Genomic DNA, 15,718 nt, shown 5'->3' with positions numbered 1-15,718 from the left:
ACCTTGAAATGTGACTTTCATACCTCATGTTTTTTATGGCCTTGCTCCTTAAAGTATGATCCATGGATTGGGCTAAAGGCATCAGCCTCACCAGGGAGCCTGTTAGAATCTCAGTCTTGATGCCAGGTATACTGAATCAGAACCTGCACTTGGACAAGATTCCAGGTGATTCCTGTGCATGTTCAAGTATCAAGTATTTATGGTACTTGACCCCCTCCAAGTTAATGATTAGGCTTCTTTCTTCTCTACAAAGTCCGTTTCAGGGATCAAATCTATTTTGGACCTGGGCCCTAAAGAACAGCTGTCTCAGGTTTAGCTGTTTAGCATCAAGGGGCATTTTGCCATTTGTAGCCAAGTCTGACTTATTTATTAAACCTCTTCATCTGTCTCAATTTTTCTCTGTACTGTGTATACCATTTGTGATGCAAAGCTAGTGTGGTGTTCCTTTATTTGGGGAGAGGAGTTAATCTTGGCCTTTTGAGTGTAGAAATCTCAACCAGATTACAAACATGATGCTCTCCTGTAGATCCCATTGAAGATAGAAGCCTATTAAGCAGTTGTATTATCCAGATTTCTTCCTCCAGTTGCACAACTACTTCTTCCTCCAGCTTGTGCTCTTTCTTAGAGGGGAGGGTGAGGCATATAAAAAGTTGCTATGTGAGCACGTATACAGAGGTGCTCTACCTCTTTGGTTATTGTCTATGCCTCCTGCCCTCTCAGCAGGCAACCGGGGCCTGATTCTTGTCACTTACTGGCTTTGTTATCACGGCCTCCGTTTTCTTCACCCCAAAACGAAGGTGTTGGATTCGTACACTCTGGAGAAACTCACCAACCCATTTTTACCCTCTGCAGCCAGCTCAGCTCTTCATGACCCGTGGTCATTTCTGCCCGTGTTTCTGACACCTCTCCTTTCTACCCTTTTCTTCCTTCTCTACCCTTGCTGCCCTGGCCTTCCCCTGGGCTCCTCCTGCCCTCACTCACCTCCTTAAACTCCAGAATAGCATAGAAGTGATCAGTGTGTGGTTTTTGTGCACTGTCAAGGAGGGAGATTCCATGTTCAAGGACTCAGAGTTGAACTTGGGAATTTATGTGAATTTATAGTATCTCCACTTGATTATACAGTTCTCTTGGGAGTGCTTCAAGCAGAAGTAGCCCTTCATGAATTTTGTTTTGTTTTGTTTTGTTTTGTTTTGTTTTGTTTTGTTTTAGGGAGGAGGGCTCTCCTGTTTTTAGGGAGGAGGGCCCACTAAGTCCTTTTCAAATTCAGAGAAAGTAGGGTATCTTGGATCATTTTAGTATTAACTGTGGGTTTTTGTCAGGCCAGCCTGTCTAAGGGGACCTCATTAGGCAGCGTTCTATAATGATGACAGAGCAGCTTAAAATGTCCAACTAAATGTAAATGATCTCAGAGCCAGTAGTTGAGTTTCACTTGAAAGCCAATGAAACATCTAATTAAGGAGCAAAGGAGGATGTCAGAAGGATCCAAAGTCCTGAATTTTTGTTATATTGCGGTGGATTTTACTGGAGGATTCTTTATAAACAATAAAAAAACTTGGTTTTCCCCTTTTCTTTAACCTGTGGAATAAATAGAACCAGCTCATAGGTTGGAATGTCCAGTAGATTGTATTACGTACTACCAGGGTTCAAATTTGAACTTGAAATATTTTTAAGCAAACTATACAATGGTAAACGCTTTTCTCCACTTCATGTATAATTATCTTGCTAAGCTTTTTTAAGCCCTACGTAAGGAGAAAACAGAAACATCTTGGAATGATTGTAAACTGGTGCCTATGACCCTGGAAGTGAACTGTTTTCTAATTACTGTATTACATGTATCACTTAAGGTTCTATACTCCTCCTCCTTGGAATCTTAGATTTTAAATAGTACTATTCAAAATGCTGCCTTCTGTTCTTGAGGCATAGTTGATACTTTAGCAGCGTTCAGTTTTATATACATAATTGTTGTATAGGCTGTGAAATTATTACTTATTAGATTAGTAATATCACAAGCTATGTACCTTTTAATTGTGTTTAATAATGTGAGACCCAGAAATGCCCCCTCTGTTCTCCTTTAATATTTCGTGGCAGGACAGTAGGGATGCACCATCATTGTTAAGCAGTAGGTAATAAAAGGGACTGGAAAACGGGGATTGGGGTTATTGAAAGTGCAAAACAAGAGAGAATAGCTTGTAGATTCTTTCTGGTGATTAAAAGTTTGGTTTTCCTGGCTGTGCTAAGTACTGCAGAAAGATGAACCAGGGTGAGAGTGTCAGTCCTTCAGTAGCTCACATCCAAGGCAGGGCTCACCTGATGTTAGAGTTCTAGTCGCTGAATTGGAGCTCTTCAGAAAATGTTCCCGAGGCATGTAGAAATCAGGGCATCCTTCTGTCAGCCTTTCTTCTGCCTTGCTTTCAGTGCCATTCAAAAAGAGAGCGTTCTTTGTTCTGGATCTTTGAAATATGGATTGATCTGTTGCTTTTCAAAATTTAAGGTAACTGCCTCCAAGGTACTGTAGGCCTGATTCACAAAGCAGATGGCAGGCAGGAAGGGACGTTGTCTGTATCCTGAGTTTTGATAAGTGGTTTTTTTTGTTGTTGTTGTTGTTTTTTAAATGGAGGACCAGGTACACAGGTTCTCAAATTAAGTTGTCTGGAGTTGAGTCCTCTGAGAGCTGTTGGAGGAGGAGGTGAGAATAGCATGAGGTTTAAATGAGACAGGCATTGCACATTATGGTGCCTCCAGCTTCGAAGAGTAAGACATACATAGTGTTGTGGGATGAAGATGTCCATTTGTGAACATTCAGCAAGCCTAATGATTTATTTCATTTAATATACTTGGAAAGCTTTAACTTCTTTGTTGACCTGTAGCCACCAACAATTTGGAATCGTCTTTGCTATAGAGTTACATGTTTTCCCTGGGAAATAATACATAGCCAGCAGCTAGTGGGGACAGTATGAGAAATAAGAGAGAGATTGATTAACTCCGCTCCACCCTCATACGCACAGCCTCAGGGCTATGTGTGTGCACATGTGCGTGTGTGTGTTAGCCCTGTTTTGTTTTTTTTAACTATATGACCATTTATATGCAGCCCTGTTTTTTGTTTATAACTGTATCACCATTTATGTGCAGTTCCAGAATAGTGGAAATAAGTTATGGTGAATAAAGTTCCTAGTAGAGGCTGCCATTGTTGGGGGAAGGAGGGGTTGGCAGAATGCTAGATCAATCGGAAAAGAACACAGGGAAATTTCAGGGGTGATGGAAATGTCCTCTTCTAGATTGGACTGGTGGTTCCATGAGTGTATGCAACAGCCAAACTCAACTGTCTCTTAAGATCTGTGCATTTAATTTACTATAAATTGTACCCCCCCCCCCCCCAAAACGTGAAATGCTTCATAAATTTGCCATCTTTGCACAGGGATCATGTTAATCTCTGTATCATTCCAATATTAGTACATGAAGCACATTACAGCTTCTCTTGTTAGTTACAATTTTAAAGTTCCTTTTTCCCCATAGAAGACTTATAAGACTTGGTTAAACAATACAGTGATTGGAAAGATGATGTGGTCACACTTTGAAATATATAATGTTTTGACTTCAGGTAAAACATGCATTGTAACCTCTTAGCACGTAGTATTTCATAAAAGTCACTGAAGCCTTCATTATTAGAGCCTCCCTCCCTCCCTCCCTCCCTCCCTCCCTCCCTCCCTCCCTCCCTCCCTCCCTCTCTCTCTCTCTCTCTCTCTCTCTCTCTCTCTCTCTCTCTCTCTCTCTCTCCCCCATGAATGAGAATCCCAAGCAGGCTCCACACTGTCAGCACAGAGCCTGACGCAGGGTTCGATCCCATGAACCCGTGAGATCACTACCTGAGCTGAAATCAGGAGTTGGATGCTTAGCTGACTGAGCCACCCAGGTGCCCCCATTAGATGATTTCACACTGAGATGTTCCAGGGCAAGATTCAGTGTTTTTGTAGAAAAGTCCTTTCTTTTGGAACTCTCAAAGAGATAAAAAGTAACAAATCCAGGATGAAAAGTTACTTTAATTCTAGTATCATAAATGAATTCCCACAACAGTGGCCATCTGCGGAATATGCAAAGACTTTTCTTACCATATCTCCTTCTTACTCATTGAGTCACTGTATACTAAATATCAAGTCCATGCCTGACATAGTCCCAGGGGCTAGAGGCCCAGCAGTAAACACCACTCACAGAATTCATACCCATGTAGAGTTTACAGTCTCAGTAGGAGAGAAGGATAAAAAGTGCTTTGGAAAAAGTTAAGCAAGGAAAGTGGGGGGACCCTGGATTTGAGGGTGGCCTTATTGGGGTACATTTATACAGACACCTAATATGATGACGTCTTCTTTTGGATCTTTTGAATTTTGCACCACATACATATAGTTCCTCATCACAAATAAATATTAAGAAAGAATATACAGTATCAACTCTTGACCACGTTATGTCCTTCTGTTAGGATACTGGGCCTTAATGAAGTCTTTGATCCCAAAGATAAGAAAAGTAGCTGCTACTGAGTTGGATAGTTTTATACATAAATTGCTTAAATTTTTATATTGAAGGCTTTAATGAAATGGAATATTTTTGCTATCAATTGCTGGATAATGTATTCTGAAACTTAGCAGTTTATTTTTTTATTTTTAAAGCTTACTTATTTATTTTGAGAGAGAGTGAGCACGAGAGAGAGCAGCAGTGGGGGAACGGTAGAGAGAGGGAGAGAGAATCACAGACGGGCTCCTGACCTGAGCCGAAACCAAGAGTTGGACACTCGACTCACTGAGCCACCCAGGTGCCCCTGAAGCTTAGCAGTGTAAAATAACACACAGTCATTATCTCACAGTTTCTGTGGGTCAGGAATCTGGGCCCAGCTTACCTGGGTGCCTGCAGGGGAGGAGACGTCGCAGGGCCTGAGTATCAGGAGGAGATCCTTGGGGCTTCTTAGAGGCGGGCTGCTGTGTGGTGTCTCTCAGTAGCTGCATTTCATCCTGCCCTTTAAGGAGGAAAAAGAAACTATTTCCCGGACTTTCTCATCCCGTTTTTCAATCAAATATAGCACACATCACAGGGAAGTGACGGTTGGCAAAAATAACAAAACAGTAGTGAAATTACAGAGTGAATGGCCTTTAATGGTTTTACGTTTTCTGTGATCATAGGCCCCATTGGCTGTTTCTTGTGTCAGCCTCCACTCTGCTGTCTGTCCTTCCCAGAACCTGGGTCAGGACAGCACTAGGATTCCTGTTTGGGGCCATTCCACCTCGGGCTGCCCCGCACGCTACCCTGCTGGTCGCCGCCTCCACCCCTGGCGGTCTCTGCGGCTTCGGTTCCTCACAGTCGCTCAGTTTGGCTGAGGGTGATTGCCACTAATGGTTTCTTCCTTTTGTGAGGCTTGCTTTCTCCATGAGCCGCTGCCTGTCTGGACCGTGCCTGGACCCAGATGCAGCGCTGCGTGTCTGGAAGGTGGGGGCCGTGAGGCAACTCTCCTACAACACTGCCAGCCTTCAGCAGCAAGCTGCCGGCTTGCCCTCTTCCGAAGCGAGTGTTCCGTCTCGGGTTTCTCAGGGCTCCCCCATCCCCCTTACTGGTTGGCAGAAGGGCCAGGGCCTCTTTGTTTCTCACTTGATTTGCAGAGCAGAAGTAATAGACTTCGGTAAACTTCTTGAGTGGTCCTCCCTTTCTGCTGGGACTGCTAGTCTTTGTGGCCTGACTCATCTTGTGTCTTCATCAGTCACGCTCCATACCTCCAGAGGTCTTGCTGAGCCTTTGCGTTGTAGTTTCTGCAATACCTACCACCTTAGAAACCAGAAAGGAATAAAAGGAAGAAGACCGTGGACATTAGGTAGAAGAGGATTTTGCTGGCCAGTACATGAAGCGGAATGTTAAGTGAAAATTATCGTGTGTCGGGTGAAATGTTTAGTTAAATTAAGCCCACCTCCTCCCCCAAACAATTTGATTTTCTTGCAAAAAGCTGCACAGGAGGTATTTAGTACAGTTCTTGGTGTTATTTAAACTGGAACGGAATTTCAGCCTATCACCACTTCCTCATCATGCTTCCCAGCTAGTCTGAGCCCTCGCAGCAAGTTCTAGACTTTCAGAATGCTGGGTAACCTGTGCTGCGGAGATCGGAAGGTAAGCTTTATCTGTTGCATTTTCTGGGTTTGTGCTGTGTCTGGTTCATCTTTAGCTTTCGCTCCTTCTGCGTTTGACAAAGTTGACATATTTCAGTTCTTGCTGGGCTGCCGCTGTTAGTTGGTATCTGTCCTGCAGAGCGTGGTTAGGTCCCTAACGGTATTCCCTCAGACTGGGTGGGATTACTAACGTGGGGTCCTGTTATTTGGGGCTCACAGACCCTTACAGGATCTGAAGGGTCTTTGGACGCCAGCCGTTTACTCCAGGGAAACTCTTGGGTGAGTAGCAGGTTAAGGCTGTGCCTGAGGTCACCAGGCTGGTTAGTGACACCGCATAGAGCCGGGTTTCTTGGCTCCCAGCTCAGTATCCTCTCCCACACACAGTGCTTCTTCCCAGCTGCGTCACCTTGCAGGCAAGCTGAAGGCAGTCTCCTGTCTTCATTCTACACCCTTGACAGATGAACGCTTCTCTAAAACTTGAGTCAGTTTAGCTCTGGAAGGAGTGGGCCTTTGGATAATGGTCATTTTGGAAAGAAAGCTATTTTAGGGACGGTAGCTGCCAGGAGTCATTATGTAAGAAAGGACCCAAGAGTCTCAGCAAGGAGAGGATTTCCCTGTTGGTGCCATTTAAGTCATGGTATAAATTTCTCTCATGGTGTTTTGTTTGCATCATTTGGCTTAGATGTTGTTAGATGTTACTAGCTTCATCCAATTCCTTGTTTTGTGAAAATAGGGTTTTTGTTGATCTAAGTGGGCTTCTCTTTGTCAGTGTGCCGGAATAGTCGTTCTTGGACCGAAACGATGGCTTTTGAATCTCTCTGCTGTGTTTTCAGGCATGCCGTAGGGGTTGTAAGATAATACTGTCGTTACCAGGAGGAGTTGGGTAAGGGCCATGAACACTGGGGAGAGAGCGGAGAGAGCCTGCCATAGGACCGAATCACAGGCTTCTGCTAAAGCTTCTTGACTGCAGATTGTGGCAAAGGAGTAGGACTTGCGGCTCTTTAGATTCCTTGTATCTCCGTCTTCACATTGTTGTTTCCAAGCACCCCTCAACCATCTGCTGCTTCGGGCCTGGTCCAGTCGTGCTCTGGTGACCAGCCCCAGAAGCCTGACAGCTCTTCCTGTCTCAACTCCTGCCAGTTCCGACCAGCCGAGCTCCCGGCACACGGGAACAATGGGGCTCCTTGAAGACTCGCCTACTGTTGACACACAGAAGCACATTTCCTCTTTCTGAACTTCCAGACAGAGTTACCGTGGTGGCTTTGAAATTTGCTCTGAGACGAATACACTCAAAGGATTCCGTTAATCTATTCTGATTTACTTAGGAGGCGGCCGCGCTCATTATTTGACTTATGTTAGTGGTTAATTAACCAAACTAGAACATGTTTCCTTTTTACAAATTGAATGCTGAGAGAGTAACAAAGACCAAATATTTTACAACACACAGATCCTTGAGTTTGACTCTGAAATAGTATATTTTATTTTGCAGCAACTTCCGGTTTTAGTGACAATTAAATGCTGTTTCTATTATTAGCAAGTTTTGAATTTTAAGTAAGTTGAAATGGAAATGAAAGTTGTTTCTAAAAATAATGCTAACTGTGTTTATGTGAGTTTTTCTGTTGTCTTTGTTTTGGTTTTAAATTGTGTCATTCGTGGGGAGGGCCTTGATTGGGGAGAAAATGTGAATTTCATGCCAGCCTCTTTTTGTTTAGAATTGATGAGAATCGGATCGAACTGTTTATGAGAGTGGATGGGAGTAGATGGGATTTCTTTTAGTGTCGGACACTCTTGCTCTCATTGCTTGTTGATCTTCCTTGACTGTCCTCTGGGCAGTGTGCATCAGTGGACTTCTGAGTCACCGTCATCTATTTGACGGTGAGGGGTCTGCCCTTTATTTTACCAAGGAAACCTCCATACATAGCTGCTTACTCTGAATTTGCTAAAGACGATTTGGTTGGAGACTGCTCTGATCAGGCTGGTACCTTCTACCAGTGTGAGCTGAGGAGATTAGATGGACAAAGGGGAAATAATCATACTATTCCCCAGTCCTTTCTCAGTGGGGGTCTTCTTAGAGTGACTTTTTGGCTTGGAGCAAATCTGTTCCCCACTCCTTCAAACAGAAGGAGGAAGATGTATTTCAAAGCTTATTATTAAAATTTTTTTTGGTCTGGACTTTGGGATTCTGTGAGCATTTGTTTGGCAAATTGTGGAGGGTTTAATACCCTTATTTTCACCAGCTAACTCAGTGGAAGATGAAAAGGTTGGCAGAGAATTCAGTTTCACTCGTGACATCACTTGGCTTATTCAGATTCTGGTGAATCAGGGTGTTGTAATGAAAGTGGAGCTCTGTTCTCCAGCATACCTGACCTTGCTGAGAAGTATACTTCAGGGAATTCTAGCCAGGGCCTGTCTTAGGAACACAGTAAAGCATTGGAGAGGAAAGGTGCGAGGTTCGCCTACCTTAATCCTCTCTCAGTTTCTTTAGGGTTAAATTAACATTCATTCATTCATTCATTCATTCATTCATTCATTCATTCTTTTTTAAGAGAGAGAATGAGTAGGGGGAGGGGCAGAGAGAGAGAGGAAGAGAGAGAATCCCAAGCAAGTTCCACACTCTATCTCATGATTGGGAGATCATGACCTGAGACCAAACCAAGAGGTGGACATGTAACTGACCGAACCACCCAGGTGCCCCTAAATTAACATTTATTTAAATGTGGGATTGGGTTTGCCTGAACCCCTAACCTTCTGTTAGTTGAATTTACTCTGTGAAATTTTAGGCTTTCTGTATACCATAGGAGATGTGAGGCTATGAAGCATAATAAACACAGTATTCTGTACTCTGCATTATGTAATTTGAAGGTAATTTGGAAAGCACTGTTGTTGAGATTGCTTGTTTGTTTATTTATTTATTATTTATTTATTTGCATGGGGCCTGAACTCATGACCCGAGCTGAGGTCAAGAGTCAGACGTTTAACCGACTAAGCCACCCAGGCACCTCCCGGGAAGCACTGTTCTATCCTGAAAAAGTTTGTGCATTCGTTCTCTTTTGTGTGGAAGACCGACCCCATGGTCTGCACAGAGGCAGAGAGACTCGTTTCCATTTTTACCAAACCCCTAGCCATTTTCAAAGGTAGGGATGTATGCCTAAGACAACACTTTAAATTGGATGAGTTTCATAATTAATGCCTCCTTAAGTGAAGGCTTCTGTTTAATTTGCCTTTCTAGACCATTTGGTAGAAATTGCAAAGGAACAGGGTAAGAACAGCACATCTCAGTTGGCAGTCAGTGAGAGCAGACTATGGAAGTGCCAACTCCTTTGTTTGAAAGTGGCTATTTTCTTCAAGCACTTGAAGGAGATTCGAATTGTCGTTTAGTGAGCTGTGCTGTAGGTGTTGACTGACAGCCTTCGGGAACATCCCTAGTAATTATTATGGTTGGTACCAGTTCCTCCCTCCATTTTTGAGGTTTTCTTTGAACAAAAATGACTTTTTGTTTGACCAAAGTACCCAACCATGGAAAGAAGATGGAACTGGGATAAATCTTTATTTTTATTCTTTGTATTTGAAGGGGAAGATTAAAACTGTTCATGTAAATAACTGGCTTATCTGGATTTTGCCATCATTTTTGGGTCCTGCCTCTGCGGATCATTGACCATCCAGCACTGTTGATGCCTGAGGAACTTCTCCCGCTGGTCTGCTCATTTTCTTCTTTGTTTTGAGCCTTTTCCCAGGCAGAGGAGGTCAGGCAGGTACACGTGCCTTTGGGAAGGAGGTGGTGGGAAAATATGGAATAATGAGCCCTTCTGACTTTGGATTCAGCAGTTTAGCATTGGTGCAGTAGGTGGAGTTATTCTTGGAGCCCCAGTTTGAAGATTGCTGTGCAGAAACCCATCTGCGCCACTGGTTGCCAACATTTCTGGTACAAATATTGTCATTTGCTCTTGAGGCAATCTGCTATTTCAGTCCTAGATGCAGTTTTGTAATATGCTGGGCAAAATAGTAGAGAAAAAATATCTTAAGTGGTGGTATAATCTTCAGTTTAAAAACACTTTAGCAATGTTTCCAGTAGAGGATTGTTCAACGCGTCTCCTTTCCTCCTTTCCTTGGCTGTAAACATAATCCAAATTTCATTTTTTTCTCACTTGTCTGAGGCATGGTTTCCTTGAGCTGCACCCACCCAAAGGAAAGATGGAAGGATAGATAGAAGGCTTAAAGAATTGTACTTTAAAGTCAGACTGTGCAGGTTTAACATGTCATGTTCATTCTGTTGATAAGGTAAGCTGTGCTCAGAAGTTGCTTGGTTAAAAATTCTCCAACATGTTACTGTGCAGCCCTTTGTACATCCTTCCTTGTTCCAGGCTGTAAGAATCACTTCTGCCAAGTGGGCCACTGAGAAGGCGGCCCCTCTGTTGCATGTGCAGAGTGGGAGCTCCCTGAAGGTTATGGGACATTTCCTGAAACCCCGGGGTAGCTGTACTACCATTTGATTGGGCTTTGTCAGCAAGCCTTTCCTAGAGCGGGAAAGCGTGTCCTCTAGGAAGTAGTACCTTTTTTTTTGTTACTGTGGCTTTCTCCACATTTTTCCCCCAGTCTGAGCAACAGTAAGAAATCCATTTTACAGTATGGCTCGATGTACCTGTGCACACACATGCCAGAGTTTTACAAGGTAGTACTGTCCTTGCCCTTTTGCGTGAGATTTGTTCTATTTTATTAATATTTGAAAATGCTGGCCTCAGTGCTGCAAATTGATGTCACTGCTTTATGGATTATGCTCCAGAGTTTTTAGCTTGAGGGCTTTCCCATTTCCCACATTTATTCTTTTAAGGCCTTCATGTCATGGCAGCGGCAGTGGCGTTAGGGGAGAAGAAGTGGGTGCATCCATTTGGAAGACCGGCCCACAAGCATGAAGCAAGGAGGAGGGGATTCACGATTCACGTGGATGCACATTGAAGGATTTGGGCTGAATTAAGAAAGTCGTGCCTCTTTGGATTGGTCTCAGACATGGAACTAGTTAAAATCATGTACGAAATGAAATGCTTCCCAGAAGGCGTCTGATGCGATTTGAGCTGTGGCGTGACAAACTAGCCAGGATAGTTTTGTACTTACCTGGACATCCTTGTCATTTAGATTTTACCTTCAACCCTTGAAAAACTGGTGGCTAGTTGGATCCGCTTTGCTGGGTGGGGTTTCACACTCCTGTTTTTCTGCATTAACTTCGGGTTCACCTGACCTGTGCTCAACTGTCTGCAGAATCTTGGATCCCATGAAAATACATTCCCCTGTTCAGTTCCTTAGAGCAAATGTGCAGTCCACCTTCACCCTGGAATCGGATGTGTGGTCATCAATGTAAAGGAATTTTAGGTGCTGTCAGTGTTTGATAAGAAATCATTACCCTTTCTCTGCATAGCAGGAGCTGTTGAAGCAGAGGTGATCAGTCTACAGTAGTGTTTCTCCTGCTGAAACCCTGACTGGCCTATTGGTATCTGGAGCAATGATCTTGTAAAGAGTCCATTGTGAAGTTGGCTGTGTGTATGTCCAAGGGAAATATTAAAGGGGAAAGCGGGGGAGGAAAATTCCAGGAAGTTGAAAGGTGAGGTTGACACGTCCTCATTCACCAACGATGCTTCTGTTTTTCTTTCTGAAAAACAATGATGATTTAAATATTGATCTCAGAATGAACTGGCTTTTATCCATAGCCGTATAATTATATTTTTAAACATGCTTTCTTAGTCATGTGTTAAATAACATCATGCTAATAAATAGCCATCTATTATTTGGTGTTAATGACCCAAAGTACCATTAACAAAGCATTTCTCAAACTTGCCTATCATGTGAGATACTTGTTAAGAATATTCTGGGAGTTCATCCTTTTCCTGTTGAATCAGAATCTCTATGAAATGACACAGTAGGTTATTTTCTTAGACTATCAAAATTGAAAGGAGTGTCAGTCATCAAGCTAGTTCAGTTGTTCCCAAACCTGGTGACCCTCAATATTGTGAGTGTTTTAATACAGATCCCTGGCCCCACTCCATTCATACTTGAATCCCAGCCTCCGAGCTAAGGGCTTTATTAGTGTTTCTGTTTTCAGCAAGCTTTCTGGAAGAGTGTGATCATCAGTTTGGAGTGATAGCCACTCATCTGTTCAGATGCCTTCAGGAAAGGAAAATTGACTTGATGTGCTTGGTTATTGGGCTAGATCATAGCAGAACAAAGAATCCTCTTCTGCTTATCTGTTGATTCGATCAAATAATGTTTACATCTCAGGTATTGACCAGTAGGTGAGTGTGGGCAGTTTCGAGATGAGTGAGCAGGGTCCCTGCCCTTGAGAGTAGATTGTTATTCAGCCTTTCTCAAGGGATGAATTTGGGGGTGGCATGAGAATCATCTGGGGAGCCTTTTCAAGCCCCAGCAAATCAGATGGGCGTGTGCCTGTGTGGTGGGGCCAGAGGAGTACAGGGCCCGACTCTCCTTCTTCCCCTGCTGGCTACTGGCCATCCTCCATTTGTCTTTCTCTTACAACTTCTCAAATATTTTAAACATCTAGGAAAGCATGGAGGCTAACATAGCATCCACATGACACCGCCAGGTTTTAACAGATGTCACTTATCTTGCTCTAAGCCTTCTTGTGTTGGACGGTTTCTTCAAGAAGTCTGCCTCCTGGCTGGGCTGATATACGTGGGTCCATTAAACCTCTGTAGGAACCCGCCAACCTTAAATATAATCAGTGTTGTCAGTTAACATTGCAGAATGTCATAGGTATCATTCTGCAAATTGATTTTTTTTAAGTCAGCATTATGTTTTTGTGAGATTTATCCATTGTTGTTACATGACCCGACATGACCGCATACTTAACAGTAAAATCAGGAAATTGAAGCCAGACAGCTTGAAAACCTTCTTAATGGAAAAAATTCAAGATGATGTGGGTGGGAGAGAATTTCTGTTGAGTTTTTAGTATAGAACATTGTTATTTATGGGAAAATAGTTGATTTGAATTACGCACTATTTTGAATAGCTCAGTATCAGCTCAGTGAGAATGAATTGCGTGTTATATGAAAAGTTAATTGTTTTTATTTACTGTGGGTGTATAGTTATTGCAGTTTGGTCCAAACAGGTGAAAGTTAAGATTTGTGGCCTAAAACAGGAAGCAGATGGGGGCTAATTAAAGTTCTGTTGTTGGTAAAAGGATGACTGATCAAGGAGCAGCTGGCTTCCCGATTTAAACGCAATTTGTACTGTTGTTTGAGGGCAGCCCTCTGCAAGTTTTCATGAGTATCTTTCTAAAGTGAAGGAATGTGTTACAGCAACAAGTGGGAAGGCTGTTGCACTCTATTTTTGTTCACCTTTTTGCCTGCAAGCGGTACCTCTTCAGAGTTTGTCAAAGACCACAAAACCCGGCCACAGTTTTCAGTGGTGCTCCATCCACTCTGGACACCTATTCTACCTTGGGAAAGCCTGAATCCTCTTCGGTATCCTCCAGGAAAGTGCCCTAGTGTTTGATTTAATGTTGCATTTTGTATTTCTCCCCAAACCCTCTCCTGATGGATTTAAAAATGTTGGTGCCCAGGCTATAAGCCAGGAAGGCCCATGTCTATCTAACGGAAGCGCTAAGAGGTGCGGTGGAGACTGTCTTGGACCCAAGTGTCTTTGAGCTTCTGGCTGACCTTACTTTGCTTGATTGTGCCCTGGATGACTTTCACCTTGAAATGACAGCATCTTCTGTTGCTACTGCTAATAAAGGTTGGATAAACATTGAGACCAAGTGCCCTGGATGTGTTTTGCCTGAAGAACAAATCAGCACTGGGTTCTTTCTGAATTTGTTCAGGGAGGTGACATGAGGTCAGATGAGGTTAGCCTTGCCTGTAGTCAGAGGCTAGACATTTGCTTGACATTTTGTAAGTGCTTTGCATGGTTATCTCATTTTAATCCTCATAAAAACCTGGTGTAGTGGCTATCATTCCCACTTTGCAGATGCGGCAGTTGAAGAAGCTTGGAGAGGTTAAGTGACTCAGCCAAGGTCACACGTTTGCTAAATCTCAGGAGTGGGTTAAGATCCAGGTTTGTCTGATAACAAGCCCTGTTCCTCAACCACTGTACCCTACTAGTTTTGTGTAATACTACTGTTTTTTTTCCACTTCTGCTTTAGGAAAGAGCTATTGTTTCTTGGAAAATCAAAAATCTTAGGATATGGTTTATGAACTTCATCTTCTTTGATTATGTAAATATTTATGTGTGTGTGTGTATGTATCACATGATACAGGTCCTGGCACTTGATAGGAAATCAGTTTTACTTTGTTTTTGTTTTTAGAATGAAAGCCTGAAAGAACAGGCATGGGTTTTTTGTTTGTCCTCTGCCCCCACCAAAGGAAGTAGCTTTATTCAGATAATAAAAACTATACTATACGTGCTTTTTTTTTTTTACATGCTCTTTCTTTTAAAAACAACAGCAAAAAAGACAACATGCAGAGGTAAACTAGAAAGTAAAAACCCTCATTACCTTCACCATCCAGAGACAGCATCATCATATTCATGAAAATGTCTGTAAAAGAAATAACTGACCATATAGATCTCATGTCACTGGTAATAAAGAGCACCATTTATATTAGCTACAAACCCCTCCCGCCCCCCCCCCCCCCCGCCCACCTCCACCCAAAAAAAAAGTGTGCTCTAGAGGTTGCAGAGATGTCATAATTGACATTCATTGTCAAATGTTGTATGTAGACTTTCCAATCCTAGTCGCTATTTTTGCCCAGGCTGGTCCTACACCAGTTCTGCTACTGATTATGCTAACGGGGAGAGACTGCGTGCGGGTACTGTTTTCATGACCCTAGAAACTGACCCTCTGCTCACATCACAGTTCTCACAGTATGAGGAATGGTGTCACAGTCAAAGCTTGACCCAGGAGAAGTCTCAGGAGTCTTTGTTATTTTTCTATTTCACTTGTCTTCTAAGCAAATCAGCCTACTACACTCCTCCTGTTTCCTCTTCCCCTTCTCTTCCATTTCCTGTACCTTGTGTGCCTCTTCCTTTTCACAGAACATTTAGGAAGGTGGGAGGGATTTGGAGATGAAATTAAGGGTGGGTCCATTCTTCTCCCCTGGTAGCCAGCTCTGCCTTGTGCATTTTGTTGACTGTTACTCTGTCATGTTTGGGGGAGGGGCCTATGCCAGACCTCCTTCCTACAGAGTGATTTGGCCTGTTGGACAGTCTGTGTCTCCTTCGTTCTTCAAAGGGTAAGAAGTATGTTTGCAAGAGCACCTGGGCTTTCCAAGGTAACAGGGACAGGTGGTTGTTTGGTTGGGAGCTCGGGCAGCTCTGCCCCTTCTACCTGGGGCACAATCCTAAAACCTCACAAATGCGACTCTTTTTTAATGCTTTTTGAAGCAGTTGTATCCATTACTACTACCCTGGGAGGCAGGTAGGACAGGCATTATTTTTTCCACTTTGTAGACAAGAAAGCTAAGATACACAGGACATTAAATTTGTCCAAAGTTACATGTACAAAGACAGAGCCAGACTTAGGTCTTCCACTTGACCACCATCTTGCCATTAGGGCAGCATTTTCCAAAGTGTGTGCCACT

General features: G+C 43.1%; 1 protein-coding gene and 1 pseudogene across 1 annotated transcript in view; one reads left to right on the top strand and one right to left on the bottom strand.

Moving 5' to 3' along the window:
• FOXO1 (forkhead box O1) overlaps window positions 1-15,718 on the top strand; it is a 97,622-nt gene that overhangs the window by 61,174 nt on the left and 20,730 nt on the right. The window lies entirely within an intron of this gene.
• Window positions 3,375-3,473, bottom strand: LOC111556941 (annotated as a pseudogene).

Source organism: Felis catus, chromosome A1, assembly GCF_018350175.1.
Source record: "Felis catus isolate Fca126 chromosome A1, F.catus_Fca126_mat1.0, whole genome shotgun sequence".
Lineage (NCBI taxonomy): Eukaryota > Metazoa > Chordata > Mammalia > Carnivora > Felidae > Felis > Felis catus.
The sequence above is the reverse complement of the archived record's forward strand: the minus strand, read 5'-3'. Positions and strand labels throughout refer to the sequence as shown.